At 43.6% G+C, this 11,185-nt stretch overlaps 1 pseudogene; it reads left to right on the forward strand.

Annotated features, from left to right (window-relative positions):
• LOC103749994 overlaps positions 1-9,104 on the forward strand; it is a 15,227-nt pseudogene extending 6,123 nt beyond the window's left edge.
• Positions 9,105-11,185: the final 2,081 nt, after the last annotated feature.

Raw genomic sequence — 11,185 nt, forward strand, 5'->3', positions numbered from 1 at the left:
TACTTTGCTTAGAAAAACAAGGACTTTTAAATATGATTATTAAAAATTCAGAATTAGTTGCAGAATCTTCCTTGAAGAATAAAGTAAATGAGAGGATTTCATCAACTGAAAAATGAAGCATCACATCAAACACTCCATTTAACTGGAGAGTAAATACTGCACCCAGGTACTGCTAACCTGCTCCTGTACTACAAAATTCAAGCGATGAACGTTAAGAGTCTCATGTGCCAACTTTATCTAAGAGTTCATCCATGTGGACTTGGAGACCCTGGATAAGACTCATCTTCAATTAATTGACAATCAAGTACCCCCAAGTAACTGAACATTTAGCTCATTGTTTTGTTCCTTAAACTCTTTTTTAATTAAACTATTTTAAATAGTTTCTAACATCTAGTATTTCACTTGGTATATTCCTAAATGATAAAATAATGCAAATTTTGGGATAAATTAAGTTAAAAATGCTTACCCAGAACCCCAAACTTACGTAGTTTTCATGTTTAAAAGATTAAGTATTTTCACTCTTTGTAACAATATGTATGTATTTTCCTAATTATTCAGTATAATTTGGATAAAAGTCCAGTTTTCAAATTCAAATTTGTATATATATATAAAATATATGTGTGTGTGTGTGTGTGTGTTAACCAAATCCAACCAATTAGACTAAAAGGGCCCTAAAATGTACTCCAATGTTAAACAAGTAACTACAACTTTATTTTCTGTAGAGAGAAATAACCAAAGATTTGGGTTGATTCTTCTTATCCAAATTATATAAGACACCATTCTAATTACAACGTATTCATGATATTTTATAGTTTAATTACTGATATTCCTTGATTAAATGAGTATCTAAGTCGTCCTATATCCTACAATTAGCCAGGATAAAAATAATTAAGCAATATCTATATTTTAGTAAGGAAATGGACAACACTACAATGACTCCTTCTAGAGTCCTATTTTCATTTCTAATCATTAATTTTTTTTTTAAAGGTAGTTGGTTAAGCCTTTAAGGCCTATAAAACTCCAGTTTCCTAAGAGACTTGATCTCTAGCTTCTATCAATGTGATTAACATTTGTTATGTAAACAAAGACATTCTTGTTAGGAGAAAGTTTAAAGAATAATGTGTTACTGTGTAATTTCTTCTATAATATGTTTCTTTTTTTTTTTTTCAAACTAAATCTTGTATGATGCCAATAAAATAAAACAGATGAAGTCATTATCCACAGATAGGAACTACTAGAGTTAGAGCTAGCTACTCCATGAGGTTATCACTATAAGGTATAACTGATCCAAAGAAAAGCCAAACATCAGGAAACAATAGCTTTGTTTAAATATTCCAAATATAAATAAAATACTTCATAGAGTACAGACAACTATAAATACAGGGGGAAACTTAGTCAATCTTATTTGTTTTTGTTTTTGTTTTTTCATTTGTATTTTAATGTTTGTTGCCTTAATCTGTTACATTTACCCCATTAGGCCAAGCAACGCTCTAGATTATTTTATGTATAATCATCCTATTATATGTCACACACAAATGTTATATCAGATACAGAGGACGAAAAAAAAAGTAGGATATGGATCATGCTAGCTAATACTTTTGATATGATCCAGGAATTTCTTTCCTATTGGTTCTACCAGGTAGCCATTCTTCTCTCTGAAGATGTCTATCTTGCCCACAACTGAGCCTCATCTACATCAGAATCTAGGAATGCGCCTTCCTAATGATGACCTGGGAATAAATAAGCATGCACAAAATGTGATGCTTGGCCAACAGGGGGGAACTGTGAAAGATAGTTCCTAGAGAGAATTCCTACATCCTGAGCTGAATTTCCTGCAAGCCTGACTGATATACACAATGACTGGAGAGTTTGGAAGATTGCAGATCCACAGCCTATTCACAAATGATCTGGGGACATCTTTAACTCCATAAATAGCTACACCTTGCTTACCTCTGTTTCTGATTAACATTCTTGTGACTATTAAAATGTAATAACTCAGTAGACCACCATCTCTCCCCAATCAAAAGTCTAAGAATGTTATCGGATAGCACCTAAGACCTATGGAACACCCTGCCCCCCCTTTGCTAGGACTAGCCTATTGAATATACCCACCAATGTATTTGACAAATGTCTTGATCTATGGCTTTTCTTTGTCCTGGTACTATAAAAACGTAATGTAACCATTGCCACAGTGGAACATGGAATTTGGGAAAACCTGAATCTGTGTTTCCAGGTCATGGTCACTCTTGTTTGGCTCCAGAATAAACTATCTCTTATCCCCTTTGAGGTGAGAGTTATGCTTTTGCAAAGACCCTAGTGAGTTTCTCAAGACATCAATACCTGCTGTGACAGGTCAAGCAAGTTCTGCTTGAATGCCAATGTCCCTGGAGTTGGGTGGCTTCTGTTCTGGGACAGGATAGGAAGAGGTGTGCTCATTATAGCTCCTCCTGCCACTTAGGTCTCAGAAGCGGCCCTAACCAATCAGGGCTTCCAGCCATGCTGCCCAACCAGGATCAAATACTGGTTGCCCAAGGCGGGGTCTATCCAGTCGCTATCCTGCGAGTTCTGAGCTGCTCCTTCAGCTCCATGGCCGAAGGATGCACCGGGAGTGCTGCACCGTGAGAGCTCTGCGGGGAGCCGAGGAGAGCGCGGGCGAAGCCGGAAGGCGGGCTATGGTGAGCGCGGGGCCAGCCGTGTGCAGACGGGAGCTGCGGCCGCTGGAGCCGCCAGAGCGGGCTGTGCTGGGTCCTCCCCGGGCGGGCGGCAGCCGGACGGCGTCCTGTGCGGTCTCGGAGACGGGCTTCCTGGTGCGGCCGCCTGTGGCGTTTCCTCCTGCAGCTGCTTCTGCGCCGGGCGCTGAGCGGGAGGCTCCGCCTGCGCGGGCAGCTTCAGTGTCGGAACTGTGCAGAGCGCGGGATCGTGCAGTTGTGCTGTGTGGACAAGTGTTAGGGGAAGTGAACTGTAGAGTCTGCAGGTCAACGTTGGGAACACTGGGGAAAGACAGGAACAGGGCGTGCAGCTGGGTAGGAGATGGGCAAGCTGTGTGGGGAAGAGGAAGGACGGGGTGGGAAGACAGCAGCGGGTCTGGGCAGGTTCCCTGACCCCTATGAAGCTCCTCCCTGAGGAACACGTGCAGACGCCTTTTTGGTTCTCCCCTAGCAACTTTATCTATATGGACTTTGGAAGCTCTCTGCATATTCTTGAATCTAATTTAACACTGAATTTTGGGTAAAATGTTTTTCAAAATACGCCTGCGACTGTTTCAGGAAAGGAACCACTGTGGACCCAGGGGTGGGCAGGGGATGTGGCCCAGGACTCATAGTATCCGCACAGTAGAGGAAGCCCCTCGCAGCCCCCTCGGCTCTGTGCGCCCTCCACGCCGCAGTGCATCCTTCCTTTCCACATTTGCTTTCTCTCCTGCTGAAATTAACTGCTGCAGCTCTCTGCTGCTCTCTGGACAGTTAAGAAGCAGTCTGCTGTGACTTGACAGCCCTTATTATGGTACTTGGCTCCTGCATGCACTTTGTCCTGTAAGTTATGTTAAAGTAAATCAGATGATGTGAAATCTAAATGTCTGATATTTCCCTTGTTCTTTAGATTGCTCAGGGGATTCTTCTACGAATGTCCTCTGAGGATTGCTTTGTGGACTTTCCTAGAAGAGGCTCCTCTGGCCTCCCCATCTCTCTCTCTCTCTCTCTCTCTCTCTCTCTCTCTCTCTCTCTCTCTCTTTCTCTCTCTCTCGGCACTACTGTATATTGTACCATTTTCTCTCTGATGTTCTTCTCAGACCTCTAGGTCCAATCTTGGCCCCAAAGCACTTTCCTCATAAACCTGATTCATGAAGGGAATTGTGTCAGCCTGACCTGACTGACTCTAACATCTCCTTATTGTTACTTTTAACAGAGGCACAGTGGGTTTGGATTCCTACAGCAAGAAAATGAACTTGATCATTAAGGGCCTTGTGTGTTGCAACTTTTAGGAAAGTTTAATCTTGGTCCAGGAATAGATGTAATCCCTGAAGTGGGTGTTGGTGTTTTACAGTGGATAAAAGGAATAACCACATAAAATTTAAATTTATATGCTAGATCCCAGAAAGGTGAGAGGGTCTTGGATATTCATTAGGGTCTGGAGATTTTTGAGGGTGGAGATCACCAGATTCTCATCAGAGAGTTGATGGAGATCTCCAAGAGACTCACAAGAGTACTGGTCATGAACTTCTATAGGAGGCTAGATGAACCCATGCAGGTTGTCAAGGGAATGGGCAAGTTCATTCATGAAATAGGCAAAGGATTGACTGGGAGAGATGGAAAACCAAATCATGAAAGAAGCAACACAAACAGCCTTATTGAATTAAACAACTTCCTTTTGGAAAGGCAGGGGTCCAAGAGCTGGGAGTCCAGTGAACATTTTCCTTTCTGTTGTTGTTCCTGCTTGGATGTCCACCCCCAGTGGGCTCTATTTCCTGCCGCTCTCCACCACAGTGTCTGCTGGGAACAAGTTGTTGCCATCTTAAGAAAGCTGCTCTGACTTTCCCTGTCTGTATCCCTTCTCATTCTCCCTCAATGGACTTTGCAGCTTGATTTCAATTAGAGATGTAAACTTCGCTTGAAAATGCCAGGTCCAAACAGCTTCAAGTGGTCCTTTTTTCTTGTAGGTGACTTTCAGGATTGACCACATCCCCCGGGTTAATGTGAAGGCATGATCCCAAAAAGCTGAGGTTAGGCTTGGGCCTGTGCTTATTTTTGGAGGCATTATGGGCTTGTAAGTCTGTCCCAGTGACAGAATTGATGAGGAACCTGTAAGGAAAGGTTTCTTTATGGTCAGAGAGAGCTAAAACTGCAGAAGAGGTGAGTGCCTGCTTTCGGAGGTCCAGAGACTGTGTCATCCCAATGGTCTTCTGCACTCTTAGGGCCTGCTTTCTGATTGGTGAGCTGTGTAAACAAGTAGCCTTACTTCCTCACCCAGATGGGCTGTACGCCTTCCTATAATATGAGCCCAAATATATCCTTCCTCTGTTGTCCTTTTAAGTTTCTTGTCAGGTATTTGGTCACAGCAAGGAATAAAATAACTCCTTCCTGTTGCTTTCGATATCCATATTGATGATGGGCCCTTTAGTAAGTAATTTTTGTGTCTTCTTGGCTGTAGGTTTATCAGTTTTACTGATATACATACATACATAACGTTCTTCCTCAATTTCCAGGGTGCTGAGATTTGAGATTACAAGTGTAAATCATTGTGTCTGGGGTTGTTTTGGCTATAATTTAGGTATTTATTTCCTTGCTTGCTTTCTCTCAAAGTGTTTTCTTTAGAGAGTTCATTTTTGTTTGCTTCAGAAGCACTTTTTTTTTTTTTGTCGTTTTGACACAGGGTCTCCCTGTAGACCTAGCTGATCTGGAACTTGCTTTGTAGACCAGGCTGGTCTTGTACTCACAGAGATCCGCCTGCCTCTGCCTCCCAAGTGCTGGGATTAAAGGCATGCACCACTGTGCCTGGCTTTATTTCTTTTAAGAAAATATTTATTAGTTTTTATTTTATGTGTATGAGTATATTACCTGCACGTGTATAAGTGCACTCATGTCATGCAATACCCAAGGAGGTCAGAAGAGGGCCGTCAGAGTCCCTGGAACTGGGGTTGCAGATGGTTGTTAACTGCCACATGGGTGCTGGGAATCAAATCCAGGTCCTCTGCAAGAACAGCCCCATTCATCTTAACCACTGAGTTGTCTCCCAACCCCAAGAAGTATTTTATTTCTAATTGGTTTGTTTTCAGTACTGCTGGATTCTAGACCTTTCAAAGGCATTTTGGATTTTGTTTCCTCTTTCCTGGTTTTGTTTATGATGTTTTTGTTGGGCTTTGTCCTCAGTCACTCCTCCATTACCTAAATCTGCATTTTTCTGTGGATTTTTCTGTTTATTTCAACCTTGCTGCATTTTAGCTTAGGAATTTTGTGAGCACCAGATCATAAAGATGGTAAAGATAAGAGGCACTCTTCCCTCCAGTGTAACAGTGTGGAGGTGTTGAGGAACTCCCCATGACGTGTAACAACTTCATAGGAAAACCCAACAAACATTCCCCATTCCTAGGTCAGAGGGAACTTTACTGGCTCAGCCAGGAAGATACACATAAGGGCTTGAACTCCCAGTGTCTTGAGGTCCCTTACATTTCTGTAAACTTAGAGGATAACCCCGAAGACCCAGTGGGAAAAGATGGTCTCAGGGTGAAAGCCGAGAAAGTCCATCCCAAAAGCAGCATATAAAAGGAACCCAAATACATATTCCCCATCTGGTATAGAAAGACTTTCAATTTTTCAGAGGAAAGAAAAGAATGGGAAAGTTTCCCAAAAGGGGAAAGTGTTTACCCTAAAGATAAACCATCATCTCACACTCCAGCTGGCTTTATGTATGATTATGGGCTTTCAACTTGCGAGTATTTGGAAAAATGGGATCTCTGACCAATGATAATATGGCTTTGTGATTCCCTCAATGGGGAAATTTGATGCTCCAGAATTGACACTTTTATGTGCAAAACTAGAAGTCATGGGCAATAGAACAGAAGATGATGAATGAGCAGCCTATTTTAATTGGAATTTAAAAGCATCTAAAAAAAGAAATGATAACTGACGGGTGTGGTGGCACACGCCTTTAAACCCAGCACTTGGGAGGCAGAGGCAGGTGGATTTCTGTGAGTTTGAGGCCAGCCTGGTCTCCATAGTGAATCTAGGAGAGCTGGAGATACAGGGAGACCCTGTCTCAAAAAGACCAAAAGAAAAAGGAAATGATAAATTGCTAACAGGAAATGAATAAGAGACTTTTAGAAACACCATCAAAATTAAAGAAAGATATTGAAGGGCAGGAGATTAATAAGAACATCTTAGAGATTGTGCCAAAACTAAAGACTTCTCTCAACCTGTGCTCCCACCTGCCCTTCTCCAGCTGTGCCTCCTCTATCAGCAGGAAGTTAAATACCTGGATCAGATAGTGACTCCCTCAGGATTGCTCGTAAATCCTGACCGTACTGCTATTAGAGAGATTCCTACCCCCAAGACAAAAAGCAATTGGGAGGATTCTTAGGACTGATTGGTTATTATAGAAATTGGATTCCAAACTATTCATGAATTGCCCAACCACTATAAGAAACTTAAACAGGCCAACCAGATATTGTGGAATTTGGAGGAAGAGAAAGCAATTAGTACCCTAAGGACAGCTTTACACCACGCCCTTTCCCCAGGGCACCCAAACTATAACCTTCCCTTCTGGAATATATACACAGTTTAACTCATTAGGCATCTGAAAAAATCTCTTTGGGTGGAAAATATTTTTGGAAACCCTCCACAACAATAGTTCATTCAAGATGTTCCATCTGCCCTAAACATAACCCTAGTAAGCCACTTCATGGGACACAAGGACATTGCCCTCTTGCATGGAACATTTAAATCTGGCAGCTAGAATTTATCCAAATGCCTCCAACACAAGGATATAAATATGTTTTGGTACTAATTTGATGTTTTCCCATTGGGTTGAAGCTTTCCCTTGCCAGAAAGCCACTGCCTCAGCCATAGGAAAAATTCTGTTAGAAAGAATCATTCTTACTTAAGACATCCCTGCTGAATTACATAGCAAGCATGGAACTCATTTCACTGGACAAATGTTTAAATCTATCTGTAAAATTTGGCCTATTATAGAACATTTTCAACGTGTTTACCATCCTCTGGATTGGTTACATGAACAAAGGGGGGCTATAAAGACCCAATCAGCAAAGTTAACTGAAGTTTTCAACCTTCCTTGACCAAAAGCACTTCCATTAGTTCTCCTAAATCTTATGTCTAGCCTATTTGGAAAACATGAATTATCTCCTTTTGAAAGAGTCACTGGATGCCTTATGAGAATGGATGATAGAGTATATGAACCATTTCTGTAAAGGGAGATATTATTCACTCTTGTAAAAGACTTATGAAGATGATAATTAAAAATTCAAAACTAGTTGCAGAATTTTTCCACAGTGAGCTCCCAAGAGATGAAGATCTGAACAGACTTAAACCAGGTGATATAATTTGTTGAAAAAAACACCACATCAAGGACTCCCTCCAGTATCATTGGAAAGGAATTTATCAGGTACTTTTTACTGCCTCTTGTGCTGCAAAACTTCAGGGGGTGAACTCTTGGATTTCCAACCTCAAGCATGCACTGTTCTTGAGGACACATCCATGTGGATTTCTGAAAGGCTGGCACAAAATGAAGATAAAAACTTTAAAAAAGAAAGAAAAACAAGTTTCTCAGAATTGCAGAAGCAATGGTCCCTTGAGCTGCACATGTTGTTCTGTTTGGCTGAGTGTAAGTTTCCCAGTATTGTAGAAACAATGTGGAAAGCCTTCATGGGACCTGCATGGCTGTGACTAGGAGAGCAGAGGGGAGGGAGAGATAGCTGGGTGAACAAAATGGAGTCAGATTGGCCATTTCACCATAAATTAGAGTTGTGAAACCACAGCACAGACACCTTCTTAACTGTATCTCAGGAAAAGAGCTGAAGAAGTGGAGTTGTGGGGACAGAATGGCCTGGGTTCCTCAGGCTGTGACATCTGTCCTCTGAGAGAGACCAGCTTCTTAAAGAGCAGACCTGGGTTCTACCACAATCCTTAACGTGCCCAAGTGGACAGTCCAGATCCCTGGAGGACATCAGACTTTAGGTTCAATATTAATGTCACGTATGGTGGGCTAGGTGCCTTTCTACAGCTGAGGCAAGAGGATGATAACAGGACACTGAATGTGTACATGGGTGACCCTATGCTGTGCAGGAAGAGCAGGAAGTGCCTAGTGAGTTTCTCCTGACATGAATACCTGCTCTGACATGCCAAGCATGTTCAGCTTCGATGCCAATCTCCTAGGAGTTGGGCAAAGTCTGTTCCTAGACAGGAAGCCACAGCTTTGAAGAGATGTGCTGTTTAGCTCCTCCTGTCACTTAGACATCTGGGGTGGACCTAGCCAATCAGGGATTCCGGCTTGTGCTGCTCAATCAGGAGCTGCAACGGGAGCCAGAAAGCAGGTTCTATTCGCCCACCAAGTTGCAGGGTCTGAGCTGCTCCTTTGGCCCCATGGCGAAGCCATGAGCACCTTGGCGAAGCCGGGCCCTGGTGAGCATGGGGGCCGGCTGTGTGCAGACGGGAGCAGCAACTGCTGGAGTGGGCTGTCCTGACCTGCATCCTGAGCCCTCCCTGCGACCAGGTTCCTGGTGCAGTTGCCTGTGGCATGTCCTGCTGCAGCTGCTTCTGCGCAGGGCACTGAGCGGGAGGCTCCGCCTGTGCGGGAAGCTTCAGTGTCGGGACTGTCCAGGGCGCCTGATCTTGCCTTTGCCCTGTGTGGACAAGTGTTAGGGGAAGTGAACGGTAGACTCTGAAAGTTGTTAGATTTTTGAGGAGCAGAGAAAGAAAAATTTAGATAAAGGACCAAAGTCAGATCTTTCAGCAGATTGAACTGTGTCTATTCAGCGAAGTGGCACAACATGAAAGACTGTTCTAGATTTTATGTGACTGGAAATAAACAGCATACACAGATGTGGAGTCTAAGTCCTTCCCAGTGAAGGCGTGAGTGAAAGTGTCCTTGGGCTCTTTTCCTGGAGCTGCAACGCAGCTGTTTCACCTTGGTGTGGCTGGCTGGTAACAGGGAAGTAGAACCAGCAGAGAACATCTTGGCAGGAAGCATGAGTTGTCTGGCTTTTCATCAGCTGTGGCACTCTATCAGCAGTAAGGTCTGGAAAACTGGGGAAGGACAGGAGGAGGCTTGCAGCTGGGTAGGAGATGGGCAAGCTGACTAGGGAAGAGGAAGGACGGGGTGTGGAAAGAGCAGCCAGTCCTGGCAGGTTCCATGACCCCTCTGAAGCTCCTCCCTGAGGAACACGTGCAGACACCTTTTCTGTTCCCCTGGGAAGTTCATCTAATAGGACGTTGGCAGCTCTCTTCATATTCTTGCATCTAATTTAACACTGAATTTCGGGTAAAATGTTTTTCAAAATACGCCTGCTACTATTTCAGGAAGGGGCCACTCTGGACCCAGGGCGGGGCAAGGGGAGGAGAGATGTGGCCCAGGACTCACAGTCCGCACAGTAGAGGAAGCCCCTCGCAGCCCCCTCGGCTCTGTGCGCCTTCCACTCCGCAGTGCGTCCTTCCTTTCCACGTTTGCTTTCTCTCCTGCTGAAGTAAACCTTGACTGCTGCAGCTCCCTGCTGCTCTCCCCAGACGTGTAAGAAGCAGTCTGCTGTGACTTGACAGCCCTTAAATTATGGACCCTGGCTCCTGCATGCTCTTTGTCCTGTATGTAAGTCATGTACACAATCAGGTGATGTGAAACTGAAATGTCCGATCTTTCCTTTCTTTGGGGGATTGCTCAGAAAAATTTTCTGTGAATGTCCTGTGAGAACTGCTGTGTGGCCTTAACCTTGAAGAGGTTCTCTGACCTCCCACTGCCATCCCTTTCATTGGCTTCTCTCTGTCTGTCTCTCTCTCTGTTTTTCTCTGTGTCTCTCCTCTTATCTCACTTATTCTTACTCTAAGTCAAGCTCCTCTCCAGGTTGTAGGTTTTTTCCTAAGATTTATTTTATCAAACTTGGGTCATCTGTATCTGTACGAGCAGTACATACTTGTAACCACTGAGCCACCTCTCCAGTCCCCTCCCTGGGTTTTAAAGAGAAGTCTTTCCTTCTCCTTAAGGCTCCATCTTGTTTGGCCTCTCCCGTATATTGTACCATTTTCTGTCTAATGTTCTTCCTCAGACCTCTAGATCTGATCATGGTCCCAAAGCCCTTTCTCCTCTTGAACCTCATTCCTGAAGAGAATTCTGTCTGCTGTCCTTTTCCTGACTGACCACTGTTGCTTTACCAGCTCTTTATTGTTACATTTAACAGAGGCACAGTGGGTTTTTCAGTCCTATAGCAAGAGGATGAACTTGATCATTAAGGGACTTGTGGGTCCCTGAGATATGTTATACTCCTATGGCTAACTCAGCTGACAAAGTAGGATAAGCATAAGATGCCAATCTATGTCCACCCACTCCTATGCCCACATGCACATAATGCCCACTGTACCATAGGAATGGGGTTAGGTGACCAGAGGTCTTAGGTAAGATCTTATAAAGGGCTTACTGATTATTAGGGGAAACTTGGATGTTGGGTGTGAGGAAGGCCATGTGCATGTGT

Source organism: Nannospalax galili, unplaced genomic scaffold, assembly GCF_000622305.1.
Source record: "Nannospalax galili isolate Female #2095 unplaced genomic scaffold, S.galili_v1.0 scaffold1787, whole genome shotgun sequence".
NCBI classification, from domain to species: Eukaryota; Metazoa; Chordata; class Mammalia; order Rodentia; family Spalacidae; genus Nannospalax; species Nannospalax galili.